This window comes from Molossus molossus, unplaced genomic scaffold (genome assembly GCF_014108415.1).
Source record: "Molossus molossus isolate mMolMol1 unplaced genomic scaffold, mMolMol1.p scaffold_m16_p_12, whole genome shotgun sequence".
NCBI classification, from domain to species: Eukaryota; Metazoa; Chordata; class Mammalia; order Chiroptera; family Molossidae; genus Molossus; species Molossus molossus.
This window is the reverse complement of record NW_023425347.1, coordinates 13792358-13820017: the sequence shown is the minus strand read 5'-3', so window position 1 is coordinate 13820017 and position 27660 is coordinate 13792358. Positions and strand designations below refer to the sequence as shown.

The window sequence follows — 27660 nt, the reverse complement described above, 5'->3', positions numbered from 1 at the left end:
AAGCATTTTTTTGTGTGTTTGTTTTAAGTTTCCCTTTTTTGCTGTTTTATCTACAGTAAAAAAAGAAAGAAATTGTTCTTCCATGGTCAATAAATTCCCAAAAAGGATTTAAGTTCAGATAATAGCAGATTTATTTCTCTCTTTCTTTCTTTCTTTTTTCATTTTAAACAAGAAGTTCATTTAAACAAGACACTTGACTTGAAGGGAAAACTGTCTGGGATTCATTTCTGTTAGAGTAATTTACCCCTACTTGAAGATAGATTGCCCTACATGTAACGGCTACGTACAAAAAAGTTATAAAATTGTCCCTGGTTTTACAATGACAAATGAAAAACATTAAAACTCTCCAATCAAATAAGGTATGCAAGAATTTTTATGTTGTTCTTTTTTTGTTAAACAGTGAGAGCAAAATAACTTACTGGAATAGAAAGATAAGAGCTGAAAGAGCATGCTACTAATGGAGAAAAGGGGTATTTTCTTTTATAATTTTTAATTTTTTTATTAATTTATTTTTGTTACAGATATTTCTCCTTTTCCCCCTTGACACCCTCCTCCTGATCTCCCTCCCCTGCCATGTCGCAGCTTTGTTGTGTGTGTCCATTGGTTGCGCACACATGCATATAAGTTCTGTGGTTTATCTCCCCCACCCCCCCGCCCTCTTCTGTGGTTTACCAGTCTGTATCCTATGTCTATATTTTCACAGAACCAGTATTTTTCCCCAGCCCACCTCCATTTGATGTCAATCAAAACATAGCATTAGCCATTTAGTTAAAAACAATGCAAATGCTGGTGCACACACATCAATTATTTTATGTACAGTAAGGGATGGGGACGGGGACAATGAAAGAACAGAGAAAACTATACTGTAGTAGTCAGATGTGTTGAAACCAAACCGCAGTTTCCTAACTGAGCTGTCCTCTTGGTCTGGAGGAGCAGTCCTGCAGTAAAGTAGCAGGTTCCCTGTTCAGTAGACACCTCCTCTCTGCAGCTGGAAGGCATCCATTGTATCTTCACCCTCCATTTCCAACTGTGCAGGTGTGTCTGCGTCATTGATTGGCTGCCTGTCAAACTGGAATCTGATCTGCCTCATCGACAAACCCTGTCATTCACAACAGGCTTTCATTAGTTTACTAAGTGATATATTCCTCTTCATCTCAAACTGAACCACAGAACCATCCTGCCCCGCCACCTTCAAATTAATATGATGTTGGGCTCAGTCTTGACTCCCTCCTTGGGCTTTTGGTCACCATGGCCAGCACCAGAGTCTCCTCAGCTGCTGCTTCACAAAAAAGGTGCCAGGTCTGCACCAAATGAGCACACACTCGGATTTCTTTACATGCACAATGATTACTGAATGCCTCTAATGAATGTGCTTTCTAACTACATTTTTTCTTTTTGATGCCTGCTTATGATTTCATGAATGACGATGCGCAAGGGACAAAATACATCCGGTCTTTATTTTGGAAGACAGCTCAGTAATGCCTACACACTTACAAGAAAATATGTTTGATGTGTTGATCCGTCCTTTGCTAGAAACTTTCAGTAGCATATTTAGGAAACTAGAAGTTCTTTTTCAAATTCTTTTTCTGAAGCATTACTAATACTACTATTGTGAAAAAATTTTTATAACAACAAGATAGTTCCAGAACCCAGCGGGAACAAACCAGCAAAGGTGCTGCTTCTTCGGGAAAATGTAGCACCAGAACTGAGATTGGCTTGAGCCTGCGTGGGATTCAGCTGAATCCCCTAATAATAACCACAGCGATGGCACAGGGGAGGTAGCTGTGGATGGGAGCCAGTATATCAGGGCAGCTACTAAGAGGAGCCCATTTGGGGGACAAAAGAGAAGTCATGAAATACAGAATTTCATACAATCAAATCAGTGTTTTGCAAATGCTCCGTAATTTGTAATAACAGGGGCAGCTTCCACCGGAACCCATGACGCTGAGTAATTTGTGTTAAAATATCAAAGAAAAAAAAATCAAGCTGCTTGAATAATCTACTCTGACCAGTATTATAAATTCTAGCAGGTTTATTTAGCTATTATTCGGTGCACATGTATTCCTTTTCAGATTTAGGGCATATTTCCAAATTCTTTTTTATTTCATAAACTGAAAATGCTCACTAAAAGAGATTGACTCTTTGATGGAAGGTGATCAAACATGAATTTCTGTGTCTTAAAATCACAGTGGTGGGATTCTGCGGTGTTCTTTGGCAAAATATATTTGAACGTGTTACCTAGAAAAATTTTATAACAAGTGGAACTGGAGGGATGCTTCCAACAGGAATTGTTGTTGATGGACAGGTCAGTAGGGAATTCAGACTTTGAAACTAGGATGAGATCAATAAATCTTCAGCAACTGTATAGCAGAGGGCTAGGGAAAAGGAAAGGGTTTCTATGAATCATTTGATCAAACAAATATTTATGTAGTTCCTACTATGGGCCAGATAAAAATCCTTGTCACCATGAAGCCTACATCCTCGTGTAGCTTACAACCCAGTGAAAGTTATATTCTAATGAATTTTGGTATCACTTTAAAGGGCTGGAGTCGTTTGAAAAATTCATTCCCAGATCCTAGTTTATTGTGACCAAGTTCGCAGTAAGTGAACTCGCCAAGTGTTATCCAAAGAATAAACCCCAAGTTAGTGAACATATTTCAGGAGAAATAAATCACAAAGATAGAGAGATAGAGAGACAGAGAGCTACAATAAAAGTTGACCTATTTAATTAGCTTTCTTGATTTTCATTAGAAAGAAGGAAACTTTTGACCTTCAGGTCATTTTAATATTTCTTGTCCGTGGTACTAGTTTTCTGTGGCTGTGTGACAAATTACTCTGAACTAAGTGGCTTAAAACACCAAAATTTGGTTATCTCACAATTTTCATGGATTGGTAATCTGGTCTCACCAAGTTGAAATCAAGTTGTTGGTGGGGGCCTGACCTCATCTGAAGTTCGGCGTCCTCTTCCAAGGTCAGTGGCTGTTGGCAGAGGGCCCTGCCTTGGCGCGGCAGGACCGGCTCTGTAACTCCTTGCTGACCTCCGGCTGGAGGTTGCTCTCAGCTCCCAGATGCTCCAACTCACAGGCCTCATCACAGCACAGCTGCTTACATCAGGGAGCCTCTGTCCTTGAGCGCTCCACCGACAAGGTGAGGCTGACCCAGCTGATTAACTCAAACCCAACTGATCTAAAAAGTCCCTTCACTTTTGACATATAATGTCATATACTATCATCTAATCACAAGAATGGCATCCCATCACAGTCACAGATTCTGCAGTTACTCAAGGGGAGGGGACACACGATGAACCCACCAGTGGAATCTCAGGGCCATCTTCGAGCCCTGCCGACCCCGTCATCACTCCAGCACCGCTCTTCAGTGGTTCCTCCGGGGTCTTACGACCTCTCTCCACTTACTCAGGGGCAGGAGCCAGAGGCCTGGAGCAGACTAAGATGAATGTAGTACCATTTAGTGCTTAAAATAAATGACTGGCATCAGACAGACTTTATTCAGCTTGACTCATAACGGTGCCGCTCGGCCTCGGTGTCCGTCCTGTGAAGTGGGCAGGCGTCTTTCCTAGACTTGTTCGGAGGATGAAAGGAGGGTGCACCCAAAGCATTTACAGGGTACCTGACCCAGGGCTCCATGTGGGCAAGAACCACGCCCTTCTTTTTCTTTCTTTAATGCTGTTTTTCTGGTACATAATTGGTCTTCAATAAATATTTGTTAAACAACGAAATAAACACAAAATGGTAGGTATATTTTTGTTGTCGTTGCTAATCCTCACCCAAGGATATTTTTTCCATTGATTTTTAGAGAGAGTGGAAGGGAGGGAGGGGGAGAGAGAGAAACAATGATGTGAAAGAGACACATCAATTGGTTGCCTCCCACATGTACCCCGACTAGGGCCAGAGTCAAACCTGCAACCCAGGTACATGCCCTTGACTGAGAATCAAACCTGCGACCCTTCAGTGCGATGGCTGATGTTCTAACCACTAACCCATACTGGCCAAGGCAGTAGCTGTCATTTTTTTAGATGTTTTATAGACACCAAAACATGATATATGCTGTTTTATATACAACTTACCAAATATGAATAGCAAGACAATTCTTCCACATAAATTTCTACCAAAAATATTACTTCTGTCTTCTCAGTTCTAGTATATAAAGTCGTGCATCATTCCCATTAGACCAGATTAGTAAAAGGAAAAACTGGAGAAGCGAAGAAGAGAAGTAACATAAAGGGCAAAGTAGGAGTGCTGATTTTTGCAATGAAGTCTTAGGACAAATAAAGGAGATGATGGGGGAACGACCCTGGCCTTGGGCATCTCTCCCGGTCTGTCAGAGGAAGACAGCTGAGAATTGTGAGGAGGGTAGGTGGTTCATGTTTTGGTGTGACATTCTTATGGGCAGCCAAGTTGCTGGACACCCCCAAAGCCTCATTAGGACCCTAAAAGACAGTCAGAGGCCAGATGCATAAAATCAGGAAGGCACAAAAGTGTGCCCTGTTAACTTTAACGAAGCTAAACTATTCCCTAAGCAGCAATTCCGTGAACAGAGTTGTTGAAAAGTTTCTAAGTGAGCAAAGGATGGCAAGTGAAATGAACAGCACCACCCCCTGTATTACAACGATCATTGTTTGGGGATTTACTTAGTGTTGGAAAAGTTCTGCTCACTAGCAAGGTGCGTGTGTGGAGGGGCGGTTCCCCACACTAGCCAGCAACGCTCCAATACCCACTGGGTGTCCTACAACTCGATCAGTTCTGACACTATTACCCTGGAGATAGTATCAGGTTCCACAGGTTAAGGGCTTGGTCCCCTAAGATTGCCCCTCACCTCGGATGCCAGTCACAAGTTCAGGTCATTATGTTTGCTTCTAACTGACCGGCTATAAATTCGATGTTCCACGACTCCCTTCCTGAGTTCTATTAACTTGCTCAAGTGGCTCACAGAACTCTGAGGAACATTTCACTCACTGGAATATTGGTTTATTATGAAAAGATATAACTGAGGAAGAGCCAGATAGAAGGGATGCATAACACAAGACGTGGCAAAGGGTATGGAGCTTCCATGTCCTCTCTGAGCAAGCCACCCTCCAAATCCCCAGGTGGTCACCAACACAGCAGCTCTCTGAACCCTCTCCTTTTGGGTTTTTATGGAGGCTTCATTCCATGACATAATTGGTTAAATCACTGGCCATTGATAATTGAACTTTATTTCCAGCCTTTTTCCTTCCCAGGAGGCCAGGGACTTTCAGTCTCAACCCTCAAATCACATGGTTGGCTCCCCTGGCAACAGTCCTCACCCTGAGCTTACCTCGGTGCTTTCCAAAGCTACCTCATTAACACTAAAAAGTACACCCTTATCTCTCTGATCACTTAGGAAACTCCAATGACTTTAGGAGCTTTGTGCCAGGAACAGGGATGAAAACCAAACATATATTTCTTTTTTTTTTTAATGATTTGACGATTTTTTTCTTCTTTATTGGTTTTAGAGCGAGAAGAAGGGAGAGGGAGAGCGAGATAGAAACATTGATGAGAGAGAACATCGATTGGCCACCTCCTGCATGCCCCCCACTGGAGATCAGGCCCACAACCTGGGCATGTGCCCTGACTGGGAATCAAACCTGCAACCTCTTGGTTCATGAGTCTACGCTCAACCACTGAGCCACACCGGCCAGGCCCAAATATATATTTCTTATTAGAAATCATAATATCACTGTTGGTATTTATTATTTACATCAATGAAGTTCACAGAGTTTTAACAGTCACTTTGACTTTAGTTCCTCAATCATATATTTTGCTAAAGATCTTAGGATTTCAGAATTTGAAAGGAGTATTATTGTACGTGCCGAAGTGTAGGTATATGTGTATGTACATGGTACTTGAGATGCACATGTATGTGTACAAATGAAATATCACATACACTCAGACGCAGGGCTGCACACGCACACGGCGAGGACCTCGCTCTCCTGAGTGCCCAGCCCTGTCGCGGAGGCCGTCATATGTTTCTCATAGAGAGCAGCCTTTATAGCACTGCCTGAGTGCTGAGCACAACATGAACACTTAACAGATACTAAAAATGTTTTTCAACTTTAAGAGAGAAAAAGTTTAAAAATCCAGTCCATTTTAAAGGGTTTAAAGTAGCATAAAAATTCAAAGGACTAGAGGCCCTGTTTGGTGAATTAGAACATCTTCTGTGAAAGCCTGGGTAGGGGCCGGCTGGATGCCGGGTGGCAGGACACAGCGTTTACACAGCAACCCGAGCACAGACCTTCGTGAGACAGAGGACACTACTTGGAAATGGTTCTCTCTACGCAGATCAAAAGTATGCCATATCTTCTCATTTTCTTTATTCTTCCTAAAGGATAGAGAGTGGAAAGGGTCATCACTGAAATCTATTGGAATGATTGAGAAAAGATTTCCTTAGTTTACAACAGGAAAAATGCGTATGATATTGGTAAAACTAAAAGGAAGAAGGGGCAAAAAGAAGGAAGGAAGGAAGGAAGGAAGGAAGGAAGGAAGGAAGGAAGGAAGGAAGGAAGGAAGGAAGGAGGGAGGGAGGGAGGGAGGGAGGGAGGGAGGGAGGGAGGAGGGAGGAAGGAAGGAAGGAAGGAAGGAAGGAAGGAAGGAAGGAAGGAAGGAAGGGGAGGGAGAGAGTGGGGGAGGGAAAGCAGGAGGAAAGGAAGCAAAGAAACATTGTATCTGAGAACTAACTCCAGGCCAGAGCATATCTCTTCCACCTCTGAGGTACTCTTAATACATTTATAAAACCTCCAGAAACACTTCCATAGTTGAATGGGCCCCAACAAAGAAACTTCCCTAGTATCCCTGTCTAAAGGCCAAAATCCTTTAAGGAGATTTAATGATATGCCCTTAGGGTAGCATCCAAAGATAAAGAACAAGAATATTTGTTTATTTGTACATATATTCCCAAAACTGGAAAAAACCTTTCTTCTCTAGAATATAATCTTTCAAGATGCAGGAACAAGGCAGAAGAAAGAAAAAATATTAATGTCTCAGCAGCTCGACTATGCATCGGAGAAAGACAGGAGACTCCATACACCATGTCTATTTTGAAACCCAAATTCTGATGTCATAGGGAAATAACATGCTGAAATTCACTCAGTTCAAGCTTCAGCCATTTCTCATCAGCTTGTTTGGACATTGTCCCTTTCATAAGTCTTGGTCTCGGAGCACTTACCAGGGAGAAACTAGGTGGCTCATCTCCCTGCGGAATGAACATAAAACACCTGAACAATTACATGATGAGGCCCTGGCTCTTGCCAGCAGTGGGAGTGAGATTTATCAGTAAGCCCCCGCTTGGTGGCCGGACACCCTGCAGCAAAGACTTCCAGTAACCAAAGGGACTCACGGGAAGGAAAGCGACGGTCTCAAGATGAAGAAGCCGGTCTCATCCCGCAGAGAGGTGCGCTGGACCAGGGACGGTGGAGAGAAAGGAAGGTGGCAGTATTTAACCACTACAGCTCTAGAAAACTCAACCCGTCTCTCCCCACCACCAGCACCTCTTGCTCAACATAGCGCTTCAAAGGAAATGGCTGAAAGGGTGGCCCACGCGGCACCGGGCCGAACCTCCCGCCCCTGCGTCCCGGCCCCCTGGCGTGCCGAAGAGCTGTCCGCTCGTGGGCTCTGCAGCGGGGCTTCGGGATGGCCCCAAACTCAGCCCGGCCGCAGGTTACCCAGGGCTTTTGATCCTCCGAGTTTCCACTATCAGTTCTTTCTCCTCCTCTTTTTCTGTCTTTCTTCAGACTTTGAAGATAATGAGTCTTAAACATTTGCAAGTAATTAGAAGGTGTGGCTGCCAAGGAAAAGTGAGTATTTTTGTTTTAAATGGGAAGAGTAGGTGCTTAGCTCCTCACACATCTCTAATTATATCACATGTGCTTATTTGGTCTCTGATAAAGTGATCTGGCCCTGGTAGAAAGCCACACCTCAGAACTAATGAGCCCCTCCTGGAACAATAATAGCCATTAAGAGATGAGAAGCCAAGTGTCATCATGAGTCAACTATTTATCATTCATGACAACTTCATCCTTCAACTTGCTTTGCAGCTTCAATTCATTAACAGCTGAGGGGAGGGGATAATGTATTCCCCTGCAGAAAAAAATAGAGGTGATTTAAGACAATACTATGTGTAGGCCCCTTTTGTAAACTATGCATTCAAACAACTTGACTGACAACAAAAGCGCCATCTATCTCCATGTTCATTTTTAGTATTTTTCATTCTATGTAGGTGTGTGTGTGTGTGTGTGCATGTATGTGCGTATGTGCGTGTGTGTGTGTGAGAAAAGACACATACGATTCGAAACGTGAGTGATTTTCCATTGCTTATAGAGAAAGGACCAGAAAGGCCCAAAGAAGGAAATAATTAAATAAACAAATCACTGGGATAAACCCCCTCACCCACAAGAACTATCCAAAAGCTACACTCAAGGACAAATACACAGTGATGGCTTGGCGCACTGGACCCTTCTCCCGCCTGGCCAATCCACCTCTCTGAGTAGGCAACAACAGATGACGAAAGTCAAAAGCAAGCAGAAGAAAAAGTTAGGAAGATACACACAATTATTTCACCCTGTGGGATTTGGCCAAGGTCTACGTGGTAAAACGTGCCCCTCTTATTGCTGCCTCTGATGCAGGATAGACATTTAAGGTCATTTCACCCAATTCCTTCATTGTACAAGGAGTGAACTGAGACACAGAGTGGCTGTTTGGTTGGCCCGAGATCACACAGCCAGTTGAGGACAGATGCAGGTCCTCTGGTCCCGTGCTCAGTGGCCTTCTGCAGACCTCGCCATGTTCTCCTGCGTTCTCCAGTCACTCAGCCTGCTGAGAGCGGTCAGTGGCCTCGCGGCCTGTAGAACAGCTCCTAGGAAGCGAGGTTGTTAAATGAAGACACTTGGACTTTTTATAGTGATTGCCATTTTGATTTTATAAAAGAAAAATATACATATTTGGAAACATTTATCAACGTAACAAAGTGTGCTTCCTCCTCTTCTCAAATATGTGACCGTCTTGGCCACTCATCTACTCTTGGGACTTTGCTTCCTTCTGACTTGTAATGTCCCATTGGCTTTACAATTTTAAAGTAGGCATGTATGTGTGTGTGTGTGTGTGTGTGTGTGTGTGTTTGCATGTGCTTGAGTGTGTGTACACGCACACACATATGTATGTGAGGAAATGCTGTTTCCCTTTACCCAATTCAGGAGGGCGCATGAAGAGACAAACACTACTTACCTCCCCTTTCTGAGTATTGCCATTGAACTGACCATGTAAGAAGTTTTACTTCATGCGCTGCTGCTACTGCCACTCACGTTCTGCCTGAATGCAAAAGAAGACCACATGATCACTGTCCTTTGAGGGGAGGCCTATTTGTTTTGTTTTGGGGTTCTTTGTAGGAATTCAAGTAGATAGGCGAAGGACCCTGGCATAGCAGCACCAGAGACGCCCAAGGACACCATTGTGAAAAGCGACTTTAATGTTTTGTTTCATCATTCCCACCTTCTGACGGGTTAGTATGCTTCCACCTGAGACACAGGGAGTATGAGCATTTACAGGATTTAATTAATCACTTGGAATCAGAGGAAAAGTCGAATGAAAAACCTGTGGGAGCAAATAAGCCATGTAGTGACGAAGGCAACTAGATCAAAACCACATGCTTCCTAGATGTCAGCCGTTGTATTGTTTTTCATGTATTAACTCACTTAATTCTTGTGACAGTCCTATGAGACAAGTGCTATTTTTACACCTTCTTATCAGATGAGGAAACTGAGGCGCAGGGAAGTTAGACAACAAGGTTACACGACTGGCCAGTGCAGACGTGGGATTCCAGCCTGCGCCCACACCACCCCACACCGGCTCCTGAATGTAAGGCTGGTTGGCTTTAAGACATCCAGAAACATCACGTTGACATCCTTCAATAAAAAAAAAGTTTCCAGAAGCCTCAGGGGCATCTTCTTCTGAACACTATCACCTGCTCACACCCTAATCTAAATTAGGTTTGAGAAATCCAGGTAATATCATGCCTACAGGGACAGAGTCCTCGCAGGGCAGTGTGTGTGAGGAGGGGTATGGCCTTACCCCGATGCACAGCTGCTCTGACCTGGAGCAGAAATCTCTTCCTCTCCGCTCCCCAGGCTGGGGGCCCAGGGATTCTCTAACAGATTTTGAGGATGGATGCGATTTCATCAACTCTTAAGAAGCGACCCTGGATAAGGAAAATAGATGTGCCAGAGAAGACAGGAGCCTGTGATGCTCAGAAACACAGGGACAGCCATTGAAAAAGTGAAAAACTCAGAACGTCCCACCAGGTCCATTTATCTCAGTTCAGTTCAACAGAACCCTTCCAGGTGAAGAAAGAGACACATGAATAACTCAACACAAGACAGGCAATGAGAAATGTGGTTAACAGAGGAGCATGGTGCGAGGGGAACACAGGAAGACAGCTGGTGAGGTAATCATGGCTCCTCCTTCCCACCTACACCTTCCCCCTCCTCCTGAGGAAGGAGGCGTTTGGGACGCGGTGTTTTCCACCAGGCACACAATGGAGTTAGGTAACTTCAGAAAGAAGGCAGAATTTAAATAAGGAGAGGCTTGATGAAGTAAGGTAACAATATGCATTCTTGGGTGGGGAGAATATAAAACATGTAACAGTAAAAATTATCAGTTCATCAAAGGTAGTGTGTCTGTTTTCAAGCTATTTTCACCTCCATTTGCCTTCATTAAAAAACATTGGTTAGCATAAAAACATAGGTCTGTTTCAAAATTTCCCAACTTGTTTTTCTTTTCATTGATGTGAAAAGGACACATCAAGTGGCTGCCTCCCGCATGACCCCAAACAGGGCCAGGGACATATCACAACCAAGGTACGTGCCCTTGACTGGAATCAAACCTGCAACTCATTGGTCTGTGGACTGATGCTGTAACTGCTGAGCCAAACCGGACAGGGCCCAACTTGTTTTTTAAAGAAGCTTGTCTATTTATAAACCACTCACTATCTTTATTAATTTAGTAAAGGAATATACTGACCAAACTAATAAGATAAAAAAAAAAGAGAAAGCAAATGTACCTCTTTTCAGATAGATCTTTTAAAGGAATAATTAGAGTATAATAAATTTTCTTGTTGAATTATGGAAACATTTTAGTAAATACATTCTTATAAACAATGAAGCTACCACAAAATATAAATAAACCAACACAATAATATACCTTTGTATCACTTAAGGTTTTATGGATTTTTTTTTTCTTTATTGATTAGAGAGAGACGAAGGGAGAGGGAGAGGGATAGAAACATCGATGAGAGAGAACATCCTTTGGCTGCCTCCTGCATGCCTCCCACTGGTGATTGGGCCCAGAACCAGGGCATGTACCATGACCAGAAATCAAACCAGTGGCCTCTTGGTGCATGGGCCAACACTCAACCACTGAGTCACACGGGCTGGGCAAGGCTTTATGGATTTTTAAGATTATTTTAAGATTTTCAAACTTTAAAACTTAAAATTCTTCCTCTTTTTCACCTGTAAACATGAAATTCATGGATTTGATGTCATTATCTGAAGCTGAATGCAAATAAAAATCAGAGGTCAAATGTTTACCAACATATTTAAATATTTCATTTATTTTATGGACTATTTTAGCTCTTATTCCATACCTGTGGGTTCTGTTTTAGCAATCTACATCTAAGAATGCAGGGGAAAAATTGTGATGATTTTCAGAAGATTTTTTAGGCTTTTATGTAACAAATGTTTCCATTTGATTCTAACAGCAGCTTGAGGCATTTTCCAGTTTGACTCTTAGAATCTGTTCAATCTGATAAGGAAGGAGTAGTTTATCTCCTTCTATGCCTTTTTCTCAACCAAAGATCTTGGGCCCACCAGAAAGAAATTGAATTGAAAAGTGCAAATTTTAGTGACTAGTTCAATAAAGTTGGGATGACTTAATTTTTAGACTTGGTGAAAGTGATCTATAATTTAGGCAATATATAACTTACTGTATTATGAAAAAAGGAATTCCCAGTATTCTTAAAGAAATTTTTCCTTAGGTTTGTATACATATATAATACGTGCGTATATGTAATATATGTGTAAATGTAAATCTGATAGACATGAAGAAATAAAATATTCTATTAACTTTGAAGTAAGTATAAATAATAAATGCCCATTTTTCAGATGAATATTTTTCTTTTCCATCTTGCCAACAGAGCATGTTCCATATTTATCTATAATAGTCCATTCAGAGAAGCTGTGTTACAATAAAACATCAGCCAGCAACCCTTCCGTGCCCAACCTTGACCCTCATCTCTTGGAGTTAAGACACTCACAGACTTGTTGGAGGCAAGAGAATAGAGATGATTATTCAAAAGTAGAAGAACAATTAATTCTGCACAGAAAAGTGAGAGCTGGCTTTGTATTCAATCCTAATAGGAAGGAAGGGAGGGAGGGAGGGAGAAAGAAAGAGTGAGCTTTACAAATAGGAAATGATCTAAATAATTCCATACATTCTGTCTTTTATCTGTTTATTGACACAGAAATAAAAATTATTTACTCTGAGAACTCTACTACTGAAAGATTGGCTGTCATTTATTAAATAACTATCATCGTCTAATTCCAGGAAGGAATTAGAGACTAGCAACCTTTAAAGTTCCTCTCAATTTTACGCCCATAGTTATCAAGCTCAGTAAGGAGTAACCACTGCTCCACTGTTCAAAATTATAGTCCCTTCTAAAAAAAATATTCTATGTTTGCCTTCAAGCCAATACATAACTGAAAGAGAACCCGTCGCATTATAGGAGGTACAAAATGTTCAAAGCCAGCAATGTCATTGGATTTTATTATGCTAGAGTATTTACCCTGAAATGAGAAATGTGGGCACTTTCCAATATTGGGGATCCTCCTACTAAATTCTGGAATTCTGCATTTCTGAGCATCCTGGTGCTACCTTCCAGGTGAGGTTCATAAAATGCAGTCAGGACCTTCAGCAAAACCAAACAAGTCTGATTATCAAATTTTTTATCCTTGAACACTGTGTTTTGTTGAAAACAAGCCCGTAGAATAACCCAGCTTTCTTGTACCAGCTTTCTTCACCTCTCTTCTGCATTCTCTCTTGGCAGTTTCTTTGCTGTCAGTCTTCTTGCTACTCGCCAGAATGGTGAGAGGCTTGTTTAAAGGACCAGCTTCTGAAGCTCACCGGATGGGGTCCTGCCAGGTAATGGGAATGAGCCAGGAAGCTCTTCACTCCACAGTACGGCCCAGACCACTTTACATGCTGTAGTCTCGGGCTCCCTCAGCCAAGCCTGAAAGCAACTCTTCTCCAAAATCAATTTCCAAACCCTATAATTTAAAAGTTCTCTTAATGGCCTTTGGACATTGCTATTTCTAGCATTTCTTAAGTCTAGAACACCAAACGCCCCCTCCACTTAAAATTTAAGATGTATTTTCCCCTCATCAGTTTTTTTTATGTTTCTCACACATATTTGCTTACTGCGACTACTATACTGATATTGATGGGTAGCAGGAAAAAAAATGCAGAGGAAGAAATATTCTGGCAAATTGATAGGATGATTACAAATAAATAATAATTACACAATAGTGTAGTTTGTGCTAATAAAACTTATTGTACCTCCTGAGCCTACAATTAGCACCGACATACTAGCCAAATTAATTTCATAGTTGACATTTCCAGAACAAAGTATTAGTAATTTGCAGTCTTGTGGTTTCTAATCCCAGCACCTCCTACTGATGCCAGAGAACGTTTAGAAGAACTAATAACATTGACCGAGAACTTTGGAACTCTTTTTTAGAAAACCATTCCCTGGTGGTTTTTTTTTATATTCTCTTACAGCTCAAACAGCTTTTTGCTTCTTAAAGTCCTCTGAAGTATAATAAATAAATAGTTGATAAGTAAATGTTTAAAATGTGTTAAACACCCTGAAAAGAATTGGACAGCTGTTTGCACAGAGTGGACTACTACAAGGTAGTGGAAGGAGAAACTCAACAGTCCCACTTTTCCAAATCTTAATTTGCTTACACAGAGTAGATTTCTAATAGGTTGTCTTTAAGAAAATGCAGGGGTCCTGGGCAGGACAGTTGTCCCTTATAGATTGGAATGGTGAAGCCTTCCGGGGACCTGGCCCAGTGGATAGCACAGGCTACACTGTGACCTCTTCAGACCAGGAGAACATGAACATTGTTGTTGCTGTTGTTTAAAGAACATGCACTGATTGAGAAAGGGATCCTGGCTGTGTTTATTATTGGTTTCCTGGGGGTGGGGTGTAGTGGTAGGTCTGAAGGAGGAAAGGGTACTTTGTGAAAATTAAAACAGATTTTGCTGATATTTCACTGTATTTCCTACTTGATCAGATTGGGAAGGGATGCTGAAAATATGTAGGGCAGAAAGTTTCAAATGCATCACAAGATGAAATCATTGGCTTAATTTCCCAAAGTCACATCATACCTGGAAGAAGGTGGGTAAGGGTGTCACAGTGGAGCTGATGAACAATGGGAAGGAATGGCAAGAGCAAAGTGGTGAAACTTGGAGGCCCAGTGAGAGATTCTGCCTGGAGAAGGATTATCTGGAGAGTACAGCAGGTACTGACCTTTTCCCCTATTTATTTCCTTCTCCTCTGATGTCAGTACTATTGCATCAGGACCGTCAGGTGCCCAGGCTTTGTAAGCTTGGATTCAACTCCAAGACCTGCCCTGGCTTGCTGCTAGACTTTCAGAAAGCAACATATTTGGCCTCAGTTTCCCAACTAATAAATAATGCTAGGTACTTGGTTCACTTGACGTTTATCTCTTTCATTGCTGTAGATTCTGTTGTCCTTTCCACTTTGTTGGGAGAGGTAGAACAGGGTTGCTCCGAAGTCAGCTGGTATCTTGTATATATATGGGAGATAAGGAAAATTGCCAGCAGGGATATGCAATTCCCTTTCAAAAGCCATAGGATTGCAACTGTTCCAGCTGGTATGGTGAAGTTATTGAGACACTTTTTAATAATATTGTCACACAAGTGGGAACACTGAAATACATCTGATTAAAGGTTTTTGTACTAAAGGCAAATTTTATTTGTATTTCATCAGTGTACGTGTTTTCTATTTATCAGACATAAGGAAAAACAGTCATGTATTACTGATTGGGAGTTTATTCCTGTGACATAAAAATCGAGGTCTGATTATGCTACATTCTTTTTTCAAAGTTGAACGTTTTAAAAGTCTTACACTCTGGAAAACAGGGCAACTAAAGAAGGTTTACATGTCTTGGAAGCAAATAGCTACAACCACCTCAGCTGCCCTGTAGGGCCAAAACCTAGGTATCTTTTTTGTATAATAGATATAATAAATTATTATATTTTCTCAAAAGAATGTAAAGACTTGTTTTTCTAATAGGAAACTTTTTTTTTTTTTACAGCACTGAGGAAAATCAGGTAATGATTGTGCTCTGCTTCACATTTTAAAAGAGAAAATAAAGTGCAAGTAGATATAAGGGGAAAAGCACATCTCAGGTCTTCTAACTCCTCCCCCAGGGGTCTTTGTGCTCATTTTTGGACTGTCCAGCTATTTCTCTGGGGATCCTGGCAATCTATTGGTTGAACACAAATGACTTCTCCGTAGAAAGTGACTTATTTTGAATCATAGACTATTAGACCTAAGGGAGTCCCATTGCAGGAGAATGCTGTCCACCTAAAAAGGAAGAAACAAAAAGCAAAGCAAACTAGTTTTTACTAGTCTTTTGACTTTCTCGATACCAGAGCCCACACCTTCATGTTCCAAGCCTTCGTCTTCGAAGGGTGTCCTTCGGGTGCCATTTATTGTACTGGAAGAGTCGATGCATTTTTTCAGAGTCTGACTTTCTCCATTGAGAATCTGCAGGTAAAATAAAATTTGGAATTGCTTAATAGTTAAATTGGCCCATGGTAAATTCATGATATCCCAATTTAACAGTCTGGTTATAAACAGCCTTAGTGTCTTATCATATCATATTTTCTACCTTTCCATTTTCCATTACAGCCAAGTAGTTTGGACCCCCGAATTTGTTGCTTTTTTTTTAGAGGTGTTTATTTAATTTATTTTCACATATAACTTTGTAAGCCTCTTTTTTCTTGGTTCTATATGATAAGTGGTCAATATTGAGTGGTAAACTTTCAATGAGAAAAGTCTACTAAATACACGTGTCTTCATCAGGTTAAACATCTCTGTGCCTCTTACTTGGCATTTCATCCTTTGCCATTTCTGTATAATGGTTTATAAAATGGAAAATTTGCATCACATGCTAACCAGACATTACCATCCTTAACTTTTAATGAATGTCAACAGTGTCCCAGTCACTGCACAAAACAGCAGAAGAGCACCGCCTCTGTTTAGTCTATCTAAATAATAGATTGACGGACAGGTTGCACATGTGTATATATTTTAATCAATAGGCGTTTACTGCTGCTATAAATGACACTAAAATACAGCTACTTCCCAGGTGTCGTTACCACCCACAATAACCCAATGGGCATTCTCCCATTTTATGTTGTTAAGTGTTCCTGAAAAGTTGTATGTAAACCAAATAATGTTAAATGTTGTGGAGGAACCTATTATCCCATGAAGAATGCTTTTATGAAGCAATAGGTAGTGTATTATTAACTTATTGAAATTTGGTTTAAAATTCTCAGGCTTTCTCCTGTATTTGCCTATTTTGAATTCTGTGAAGCAATTCCTTTTTCTATGCACCTTGTTAAATCCCCAGTATTTACAAGGCAATATAGAACAGGGTACCTACTTTCAAAATAGAAGGGGAAAGCCACGTATAACGCAAGGGGGAAAAGATAAATGCCAAAAACTATACCAACTCAAGTATTATAGGGATATTAGAAAATTCAAAGTGAAAAAAAAAAACCTGACAACAAATTGATAACACATTTACAGAAACTCTTAACATATTTTACATGCAAAAAGATGACAATGGTAGAGAGAAAATTATATAAGCTTTTAGTTTTATCATCTCCTTTGATTTAATTCTGATAAATATGTCTCGGTGAAATATTCAAACCCCAAAATAAAATGGGTGTAGCATCCCTGGAAAGAACGTGACCCGTAGGTCCTCTCACCAGGTATGTGTCATTGCTAACTCCACCATGACATGAACAAGCTATTTGGGCCAGATGGTAAAAGTGTTTGTTAATTTAAAATAACCTGTTTGTTAATTGCTTTCAACCCAAGTCATTTTGTTCCTGCACTTTGAACCCTAAAGGTAGTTTGGAACAAATGCGTCTGGGAATAAGAGGTAATTAATGCAAGCAGGCGGCCATGGCTGCCAGAGCCGGGGATGGAGCAGCGAGGCCTGGAACACGGCGGTGTGCTCTGCGGAACTGATCCTGCTGGTCTGCTGTGAGCTTTTTTTTTTTTTTTTTTTCCTTTTCCTTCTGCTGTCTCGTTGCAGGCTGCAACTGGAACCTCCTGCCAAAGCGGGCTATCCCATCAGCCCTCTGGCACACTGTGTTGATCAGTAGATAAAGCCTTCCCAGCAGTCACAGCAGCCGCTGCCACCGACCACACCGCAGCCGCGAGCAGCAGCCCTGCGCCTTCACTGGCTGCCTCTCCACCTGCCGCACCTCCCCGGTCCCCCAAGGCTCTCTGGATGCTGGCAGTCGTGGAGGCTGCTTGACCTTGGCCTCCGCTGGCTGGCTTCCAGAAAGTTTCTCTGATGACGAGGTGTGCTGGAGATGGTGTCCGTGGCATCCAGGCCCGGGGCAGGGGTCGGGGGAACCCTGCTGCCCCTACCTGCAGCCCCAGTTCTTCCCGTGTGGGCAGCAGTGACGCTGTCTTCCCTCTGGCAGCTTCTCCCCCGCCCCGCCGCCTGGAAACAGTGGGCCAGCAGACTGTGACCACCCCCAGGGTGAACAGGAAAAAAAAAAAAAAAAACTACAAATGAAAAAAAGAAATGAATTCTATGTGTCCAATCTGTTGAAGCCTGTTTTGCTGTACACTCAAAAAAAGAAAGTGGGGGAAAAAAAGACTGACCTGCCAGCTATTCAAACATGACTGTAACATTTTAAAACTTCGGTGACACACACAGGTTTTTATCTGATTGATGCTTCTCTAACTCTTTGAAGTCCTCGGGCCATCAGGGAAGTTTTGTCAATTTATAATTTCCCACTGACTCCCAGTGTGTGTGTGTGTGTGTGTGTTTTCCCAAATGAGGAAGTGGCATTAGGGGGATGGCTGCTGTAATATTCGTTGGGTCGGCTGACAGCAGAAATTGCACTCAAAAGATTGAGCTGAGGTGGAACCAGCCAGACGAGTTCTCCCACAACATGTGCTACACCCTCTGTGAAAAGCTGCTTTTTCTTGGCAAACTCATTTTTGCTTTAATGTAAGAGGGAAGCGTGTGTCATAATGGAATGATTATGCCCAGTTTCACCGTGACTGGGAATCGCGAAGATGTGGAAAGACCTGCAGGAGACTTTCCCAAGTTAAACACAGCATTCTGCCAAAGTTACAAAAATTCAATGAAATAATTGTCTCGATACCCTTCATTTAAAGATTCCTCTCTCTGTACAATCAATCAACTCGGACATTAGACTGAGGAAGGCAGGAGCGGGGTGGGAGTGGGAAGGAGGTGGTCAATGAGGAAAAGGGGGACATCTGTAAAACTTTCAACAATTAAATAAATAAATAAATAAATAAACTTTAAAAAAAGATTCCTCTCTCAAAGGACTCCTAATTGTATCTTGTTTTCAGACCTTAGATCCATAACATCTGGTTTTCTAGCCTAAAGAACTCAAAGAAATACTATTGGCCTGCTTGCTCCTCCAATCACCAAGGCAAACAAAAATTTGTTTTGTTTCTCTGTATTTTTTTAAAACAGGTTTAAAGCCCTTTCAAACATATTTTGTTGTTTGATCCTTACAGGGACCCTGGTGAGAAACGATCCACTTTCTGCAGATGTGTAAAATGAAACTGAGACTAAAAAATGACAGTGACTCTGGTGAATACAGGTGGCTTTGGGATTCAAACACAGCTCCTTCGATTCCAGAAGACACTTTTTATCTTTGCACTGAAAATTCTCCAGCTTTTCCTAGCATCTCTGGGCTGGAGGTGGTCCAGGCACAGGCCAGCCCCTGCTCAGGACAGACCTACACCTGTGGGCCTGGGAATTAACCAAATTGGCGTGAGAGCAGAGAGGGTGGCCTGCTCTCTGCCGGGTGCTCATGTCCTCGACCAAGTTGGCTCTTTGTCATACTCTGCTAATCCGTCTTTGTCTCCTTTCACTTTCATCACTTGTTTATCAGGACCAGCCCTAGGGCAAAGTGAAGTGCCAATTCTACTTCGGATATTTTTGTTCCCCTTAATTTTTTTATTACCATTTTCACAAAACAAGTTTATAAGCAGTCTCAGAATTAGGTTTTTTTGTGTGTTTGCTTGATTCATCAAAAATGTATTAAGAGTTAAGCATGTTCAGGACTGTACAGGTCAGAGTTGCACTTTTATTTTATGATGATTCATATCCCATAAGTAGCAACTAATTATCATCCTCCGCATTTAAAAAAAAAAAAACTGTCTGGAATATATTATAAACTTGCTGTAACACCTGCTTGTATTTTTAAATTGAGGTTTCCTGTCTTCGAGTTATTCAAAGAATATCATTAATTTTTACGGTGATGAAATTAGAAAAAGCTTCTCTCTCAGATCAGATTCTTGGAAAGATTTTAAAATTCATCTTTCCCAGTTAATGCAATTCACTTGTATTCCTTTAATACACTGTATTTTCCATTTCCGCTCTTCCTGTTCTCAGAGTCACTCCTGACGTCCCCAAAGCTTCTCTTCCATGTTTCATTGCCTGCACACCTTCCCTGCTCTGTCTACAGGCCGCCCTAGAATTCCACTTTCTCTACGAGGTTTTCCATGACTAAGGCATGAGGAGGCCGGAGCGAAGGCACGCCCTTTGCACAGCAGCACACACAAACACGATCTGGAACGTGCAATCCAGAAACTACCCCGAGATGGAGAGATAAAATGAGACGTGAAGCTGAGCAGTGCTCAGAGACTGGTTCCGCCTCAGCGCTCTTGTATTGACTTGCATCTCTCTCCCAAGATGCCCAAAGCGCCTTGAACATTCTTCACACCTTCTCTTGGAAATGGATTGTCAACAAACACCATTATTCACAGACAGAAGCTGAAGGTGACCGAACTTTTGGGAAGTCGGACAGCTCCCAGAGACAGCCGGACAGAAGATCTACACCAAACACTCTCAGGGCAAAGCACGCATGTGGCAGAAACGCCGGTGAAATCCAATTAGTCAGGGAACAGCACAAAATAGTTTTTTTAAAAAAAAAAAAAAGAACAAACGCTTTCTGTACCACTCACAATCTCTGAACAACTCCTACATAAATTCAAAATGATGGCTAATAAAATCAAGTCGACACCAGTGTGAGAGACTCTTTGCTTGGGAAGCAGAATGTTGGACGAGTGCTCCTGAGGCACACAGGAAGGAACAGAGAACGGGCAGAGGCGTGCCAACCCGCACTTTCCTCTCCTGGGCGCCCACGGGAGGGCCTCGTCTCCCTTACTGAGGCTGCTGGGCACAAAGCACTCATTTTTCGCCAAGGACATAAGCAAACCTTCGTTACCTTTCCAAATAAAAGAGGGGGGATGTTGCCTTTGTGGCTTCTGTCTTTGAGACCAGTCTTTATATGAAAGTCATGGCTACAAAATAATCCTCAATTGCTTTCACCTTTTCTTAGACACAATGTGGGATTTCTTTTTTTTAATTCATTTTGGTTTTGTTTGGCCTATTTAAAGACAATATAAATAATAATACATTTCCTGCAGCAGAAACCTCTCTAATACATCTGTTGATTACAACAGATGGTCCCATTAAAATGAAGAGCCCGCCTGCATATTCAAGCCCGGAGTCAGGGCTCCATGTGTGTATTGTAGAATACTGCAGCTCCTTCGTCACTCGGAGGTGGGCGGCAGAGGTGACTCTACCTGTTTGACTGTATCTGGAACACTAATTTCAGTGAAGGTCTGTGATAATAGATGATTTCATCTTAGGCTTTTTAAGTACATCATAAAGGAAACAGACTCATAGATACATAAAGTACAGCATGGGGAATATAGTAAATAATATTATAATAACTATCCATGGTGCCAGGTGGATACTGGAAATATCAAGGGATCGTTTTGTAAAGTGTATGATTGTCTAACCACTATGTTGTACACCCGAAACTAATACAAAATAATACTGACTGTAAACTAATTGAAAAGTAAAATTTAAAAACACATTTCCCCCCATGTTTGTAGCAGCACTATTTACAATAGCTAAGATCTGGAAACAGCCCAAGTGTCCATCAGTAGACGAATGGATAAAAAAGCTGTGGTACATATACACAATGGAGTACTACGCAGCTGTAAGAAAGAAAGATCTCTTATCCTTTGAGATGACATGGAGGGACCTGGAAAGTATCATCCTAAGTGAAACAAGCCAAACAGAGAAAGACAAGTATCATATGATCTCACTTATTTGTGGAATATAATGAACATAACAGTCTGAGGAATGGGGTAGTCCCAGAGACGTGGAAGTGGGGTACAGACTGACAGTCCCCAGAAGAGGGGGTGGTGGGGGAGAGATAAAGCACAGAACTTACATGTATGTATGCATGAACAATGGACATGGACAACAAAGCTGGGGACAGGGCAGGGAGGAAGGGGGAGGGGGGAATCAGTGGGGGGGCGAACATCTGTAACAAAAATTAATTAATAAAAAAATAAAAACACATTTTCCCTGATCAATTTTTCTCTACTTTTTAAAAATTTCTTTTCTATTTTTATGAATTTTAGAATTCTATTTTTATGAATTTCCTTTGATTTTAGAGAGAGAGGAAGCAAAAGGGGGAGAGAGACATAGAAACATCAATGAGAGAGAACATCGACTGGCCCACCTCCTGCATGCCCCCCACTGGGGATCAGGCCCACAACCTGGGAATGTGCCCTGATCGGGAATCAAACTGGCGACCTCTTGGTGTGTGGGTCAACGCTTGACCACTGAGCCACATAGGCCAGACAAGCCTTTCTTTTTTATTTTTTTTATTTTTTTATTTATTTTTTTTATCCTCACCCGAGGATATTTTTCCATTTTTTGTACAGATAGAGTGGGAAGAAGAGAGAGGAAGGGAGAGAGAGAGAGAAACATCGATGTGAAGGGACACATCGAGTGGCTGCCACCCGCACAACCCAACCAGGGCCGGGGACAAACTGCAACCGAAGTACGTACCCTTAGCGGGAACCGAACCCGGGTCTCTCCGGACCGCAGGCCGACGCTCTAACCGCTGAGCCAAACTGGCCAGGGCAAGCCTTTCTTTTTTAAAACGTCCTTCTTTATATTGTCTTTTGTAGTAAGGAAATTCATTCAAAAGTCAAGGTCTATCATTTCAGCCCTGGACGGTTTGGCTCAGCGGTTAGAGTGTTGGCCTGCGGTCCCAAGAGACCCAGGTTCGGTTCCCACTAAGGGCACGTACCTTGGTTGCAGTTTGTCCCCGGCCCTGGTTGGGTCATGTGTGTGGCAGCCACTCGATGTGTCCCTTTCACATGGATCTCTCTCTCTCTTCCTCTCTTTCCCTTCCACTCTATCTGAGTAAAAAAAAAAGGAAAAATGTCCTTGGGTGAGGATAAACAATAAAAAATAAAAAAATAAGGTCTATCATTTCAGCAGCTTCCAAAGAGAGGGATGAGGGGGAAGCAACATGTTCTTTCTTTTCAGAATAAGGATCAGAAGCTATTTTTCTCATTTTATTATTGTTGACAGTTCTATTCTTTTCCCATTTTAAGCTAGAAATTCAGGTTTACTTTATTTATTGAGTAAATCTCATTGTTCAATCACTCTTTCAGAAACTTAGGAGTTGAAATCAATATGTTTTGTATGAACTATAACTTCCTTGCCAATTACTCTACAGAAACATTTTTTTCTAAGTTTCACAAAGCATTTCTATATAAAAATGCTTTGTGAAACTTGTGTGAAACTGTTACTCTTTTCCGAATTCTTCAGAAAGACACTAAAACCTGTTTTTTAGGCAAATGTTTCTGTATAATAAAGGAAGAAAAGACTCTCATCTTCCCTTTCCATCTCATTGCTGCAGTTTGTTTAAATCCAGATACTTTCTTAACCTCTACCTTGTGCTGCGTGGGCTTGACCTAAGGGACCTCAGAGCATATGGTGAGGGAGCTGGGAACTGGCCCCTAGGAGAAGTGAACAATGCCCTTCTGCATGCCTGGGGGAGGTCCCAAGTCATAAACCCACAGGGGGTACCTCAACTGCCTGGACCGCCCAGAGGGGAGGGAAGGACAAATTAACCTTTCACCCCTGCTCTCCTCCCACTCCATCTCCCAAAGTGGCTCCACTTCAGTTTCTGATGAGTCCTACGGGAACCTTGCCCATTTTCTCCCTTTCCACCACATCCGAATTTCTTTGAGCTCTGTACTCTGTTTCAGGGATGGGGAGGGAGGAGGAGAGAGAAAAAAGGGGGGCAAGAGATTACAGTCTCATTACCTCTAAGTGGGTTCAAGCTCAATGTTAAATTCAGCATCAACTGCCATGTTCCCAAATGACTCTCAAAAGAGACCCCCAGGAGCACTCCAGCCTCAGCCCTCCTGACCAACCTCACCTTCAGGGAGCTGCCATCTTTCTCTCCTTTCTTGTCTTTTCCTTCAGCATGAAAATGAAGGAATTTCTTTCAAATGTCCAGCCAAGAGAGGGGAAGCTGCTGACAGACAAGCCATCAAAACAGAAGCGACACCAGAAAACCGAGCACTCTTGCTAGTAGTATTTAGGACTTGGTGAGAAGTTCATTTTCCCCCTTTGACACTGCAATAAATCCACCTTCTGGGAGTTAGCTAAGAGTACACCATATAAAGTCCCAAAACTAAAGCAGAGTAAATCCATCTAAATATTCCAGCTACCTTGGAATGCTACAATGGAGTTTGAGCATGGTTTTGCTATTTTTCTCTGGCTTAGAAGTTTAAATCTAAATAAAATATAAGGTTGTCAGTGCTGCTAGACAGACACAGTGGTGATCAGAAGGTGGAGAGCAGATACAGTTGGAAAACAGAAGGGTTGTCTCGGACGCACTCCTCTCTCTGGGTTGAGTCAGTACTGCTTGTCCTGGTGGCCTTGGCCTGGACACTACGGAAAGAATCCTCATTGGCTTGAAAGCATCAAAATGAGTCACCTTCATTTATCTTACTAAAAAAAAAACTGTCTTGTTAAGTGCATGGGGAGAGAATAGCCTAGAGTCATGGGAATGTAAAACGGGGTTCAAATGTCCAAGTCAAACCAGGGTACAAGGTGAATTTTAAAACAGTTTTCAAATAACTTAAATTCTCCCTGTGCATATCTATGTACTGTCAGCTCACCGTATAGTTCAACTGCAAGTAGCTAAATGCTAAGTAGAACCGCGTCCCACCAATCAACTTTGTATAAAGTGAAAAGGTGCCGTGTACGTGTCCCCTGGCCTGGCCAGCTGATAGGTCTTTCCCATTAGTAGTCCATAATTTAGGATGTGGCCTTAGGTGGTTCTTGATCATCTCATTAGAGCTGTAGTGGAAAGCTCACTAGAGATTTAAATTCTCAGGCATGAAGCCCCTCAGGCTAAGTTGAAAAGCCCAAGAACTCGATGCCATTACCCCATTAAATGTGGGATGAAAAGTAAGCTGGGAATGAGCTGGTCTGAAAAGCTGACAGGAAAAAAGAAAGCTGAGAGCCACCCAGAACTAGTACCACCCATGAGGATCTGACATTTGGAACACAAAACTATAGCACGGGCTCAACTCAGAGATATTCTGGAAGTGGATAAGAAAAAAGGGCAAAGAATCCTAGTGCGGGTTTGCCATCATTTTCAGAAACCAGACAACAGACTCTATAATAGAAAACTGATTATCTAAGAAAACAGATGAAATTAAACATGCAAGCATAGGTCCTACCTAAGAATAACTTCTGTAGCTGTGTTTGTTTGTTCTGTCATTGCTCTGTCTGAGCTTGTGTGCAATCTGCTGGTTGTTTTAAGACCTTCCCCTAAGCCTTGCCATTTATTCTTTTCCAAGACTTTTTTCACAACCGAAAGACTAGCCAAGGTATCTCTACAGTCTTAAAAGACACGTGCAGTTGGGATGAGTGAGAGACAATTATAACAATATTTTAGCTGGCCCAAATAACTCTAAAGAAAATGCTTTCCTAATTTTAAAATAAAACTAGCAAATTTTTTAAAGTAGGACTTTAAAAAATTTGCTAGTTTTATTTTAAAATTAGGAAAGCATTTTCGTGAGTGACTCTAGAGATTGTCTCCTCTCAAAGTTAAGTAGTTTACAAATAAACTCCAGCCAATGCCAAATTAATGAACTATTACTCACACAGTATGAAAGCTGTGGACATGATCTCATTATGGACATGCCCAAGTTTCATTTGAGTTATTAGATTCTACCCGCATTCTTTGAGTTCTTGGCCACTGCTAGTGCAATGGAAACCCTACCTCTCCAGAGCACCAGTGTTAGCCACTGCCATAGGATGTGGTGGTGGTGGTGCAGATGGGAGATTTCCAGACTGGTACCAGCAGAACAGCAGTCACAGCAACACCGTGATTATCGCAGAAAGAGTCCTGGATTCATTCGTATTGCCATCGATGTTTTCTGTGGGGCATGGGTAGATCAGAAGATGTAATAGGAGTTTGCCTCTTCCCAAAGCCACATGGCCCCTTGGTGAGATAAACCTAAGTTTGGAGAGGCCTCTGTCCCCTAGAAGGGTAGCTAAACCTACTAAGAGAATGGAATTTCTCAATCATCTTTTTCACCAGATGAACCCTTTATATGTGGAAGAAAATTTGAAGTTCACAACAGGACTTCACAAAAATGAGTCTGAATACCTTACCAGTCCTCATTTATATATGAATTCAAATAATACCATTACAGAGTCTCTTAAACATTCACTTTTTAAATGATCTGTTATCTATTAAAGGCTGAGTAATAATAATAGCTATTATTTATTGGGCCTTTAGAATGTGCTAGTCATAGCTCTATGACCTTTTTATGATTAGGTTATATAATCATCCCACAACTCAATGAGAAAAAGCCTATTTTATCTCCATGTTACAGACGAGGCAACTGAGGCATTAGATGGCTAAGTTTTTTCATAAGGTTACACAGCTAGTAAGCAGAAAAATGGGGGGTTAAACCCCAAAAGTCCAATGTTAAAGCCATGCTTTTACCTATTCTGAGAGGAAGGTCTGGACAATGCAGCTATACTCACATAAGGTACTGGGGAACTGTCTCCTTTTCTTGTGTAATAATCATCATTCTATTTCACAGTGAAATGTGAATTCAAGTGCAAATTCTGGCAGCGTATTTCCTACACTATAAATTCCTAGCTGCCATGTACAAGCTCCATGACCTGGTCATGATAAACTCTGTGTCCTGAGTAAGTTACCTAATTGTTCAATGCCTCAGTTTCCTCATCTGTGAAATGGGTATAATGGTGATTATACCTCACAGAGTCGTTGTGACTTTCAAATAAGTTAATATATGAGAAGTATTTAGAATCGTGTCAGGCACATATATGCTATATAAGCATAAACTATTATCATTAAGACTTGTAGGTAAGAAAATAGTCATCCAAAATGCTTTCAAGAATCATCATTAAATACATGGTAGACATTCGTTTCAATGGCATTATTTCTACATGTCCACAGATAGTAGTCGCTAATAGAGGTGATAGTTCCGAATGCTAATCCCTCTTCCCACAAACCTGCAATCGTTCTGTGCCGGTGGCGGAGGCCATGGGCATTGCCGGTGAGGAAGGGGCCAGTGGACGGAGGGAGGACAGGCCAGCTGGCAGTCCTGCTGCAAAACGCAGAGAGCACGAGGCTGACCAGCGCCATGGCAGAGATAGTGTCAGGAATTGATTTCAAATCAGGTTCTTAAGGATAATGTTGAGGATAATTATAATCATTATTGTTATTGCCATTATACCTGGCAATTACCTTGGCTTAATTAATTCAAACTTGTGAAGTGCTTGGAGATCCTCAGATGAAAGGTGCCATGTTATTCTGAAGTGTCATTATTCTTCTACTGCTCCTTTCATCCAAGGTGATTATAGCTCTTTGTAAGCATTAATTAATCCTCACAGCAGCCCAGCAAGGAGATAAGTGTAGGAGTCACAGCGCTGGGTCCAAGAGAGACATTTATCCAAAGGGTTTAGTGGTAGCTGCTCTGTAGCCAGTTTGGCTGTTGGTAGTCCCCCAAATCATAAGGCTTTGTGACTGAGTGCCAGGCATTGTACAAGCCTACAATTTAGTGACAGTTCAATGAGGAGCAGTACTGACATGGCCCCCAATTTATTTAAGTATTATGCAGTTTATACTCAGAGAGGTATTCGCAAAGGTTTACTTACAAGGTAAGAAGTAGAGAAAAATAACCTTTCTCGTCTATTGTTTTTCAGTGACCTGGCAAGTTGATAAACAAACATTTCCTCATGCTCTGTAGTAAAGGACTTGCCTCACGTCATAAAACTATGGAACCTAAACTGGGAATTGACCTTAGTTCAAAACCATACACTGAGTTAGATTTTCAGTGAGATCCGCTCATTAGGGTCTTGTTACTCTGCTGTTTATGCCTCCA

The 27660-nt window shown here is 41.7% G+C and overlaps 1 pseudogene; it reads right to left on the bottom strand.

Moving 5' to 3' along the window:
- Window positions 1-964: 964 nt before the first annotated feature.
- Window positions 965-26827, bottom strand: LOC118626216 (annotated as a pseudogene).
- Between the last annotated feature and the right edge of the window lie 833 nt (window positions 26828-27660).